Source organism: Vigna unguiculata, unplaced genomic scaffold, assembly GCF_037176805.1.
Source record: "Vigna unguiculata cultivar grain cowpea cultivar isolate G323 ecotype 2 unplaced genomic scaffold, ASM3717680v1 ptg000154l, whole genome shotgun sequence".
Classification (NCBI taxonomy): Eukaryota; Viridiplantae; Streptophyta; class Magnoliopsida; order Fabales; family Fabaceae; genus Vigna; species Vigna unguiculata.
The window spans coordinates 17,501-18,879 of record NW_028196796.1 but is presented as its reverse complement, the minus strand read 5'-3'; positions in this window follow the sequence as shown (position 1 = coordinate 18,879).

The window sequence follows — 1,379 nt, the reverse complement described above, 5'->3', positions numbered from 1 at the left end:
CTGGACCCATTTTTTTATGATCCTTCGATAAAAAGATTCATTCTCTTCATAAAAAAGAGGAGGTAGAACCAATAAAGAGTGCTTTTTCGATTCATCCCTGGAGTTCAATAACTCATTCAAGAAATGTTTTTGATCCAATCCGGAGGAATCCATAGAAAAATCAAATTCCTTATGATACACCAGATCCGGCTCGGTTATTGATAGAGTGAATAGATCTGCCATTTCTTGAAATATATCTTCTGATTCAAAATCGTGGTGTAACGTGTATCTCCCCCTGTTCCGGTCATGGAATAGATGAAATAAACCCCAAAATGGATTTTTGTTCAAGAATGAAATCTTATTGGAACTGTCCAGTTCACCCTTTGGAACCATATCACATCCTCGATAGGATGAAATAGGATGAATTGAGACGGTATTTTGTAAGTACATTAATTATCTTGAATAAATTCACTATTTCTTTCTTTTCCGATCGCCTGGAAAAAGCAAGATGTTTCTTTTGTTCTTTTTTCAACAATTTTCTGATCTCTAGTAGACCTATCAGTAGGATTCGAACCCAGATGAAGTTCTGACCATCTGTCAGAGAAAAAAGAACGAGTGGCTCTTGCAGGATTCCCAAAAAATTCTTCGATTTCTTCCGGAAGCAAGATGATTATTCATCTGCTTCTCACGTTCCATGAATAGTCGGCACATTGAGGAATATCCAGAAAAGGATTTTAAGGAATCGCTCTGATTCTATCTCTGTTCGTTCCGTTTGAAGAAAGGAAGGATCCCAACAAAGAATCGATCTTTCTTTTAGTTGTTGAATCTCTCTTTGATTGATCAATGTGTGATATTTCGAATCCTCATTCCTAATGGAATCGAAAGAATCCTTGGATTGATCAGAAGATCCTTTCAATTGGCTAGAATCCGTTACTTGAATGAAACTAGATCTCGTGGAATCATATTGAAGATTTGATGATACATTCCGTACCTTGCTAAAAAACCGATCCTTGTTTCCCAACCACACATTGTCTAACCAAATCCAATTCTCTCGTGACATGTTCCTCAAAAAAATCCGATTCGTGCGGACTCTTCCCCCAACTAACGAAGAGATCTTGACGGAATTGCCACATATGAAATTGAGCACAATTTTGCAAAGAAATAGCCCGCTTGTTTCTCAAGAAGAGATGCGAAACATGCTCAATATCATTTGATTGAATAATTGACCCAGTCCCTTGTTGTTTGAAGAAACCCTCCACTTCCTTTGGTATTTTTTCACGAAAAGCAAACATGAGATAATAAATCCAGTCTTTCACTAAGATTTCGAATAGCTGTCCCGAATTCAAGTTGATTATGTTTCGCCTCTTTCTCGGGGAAAGACGATCAAAAAATTCCCAATC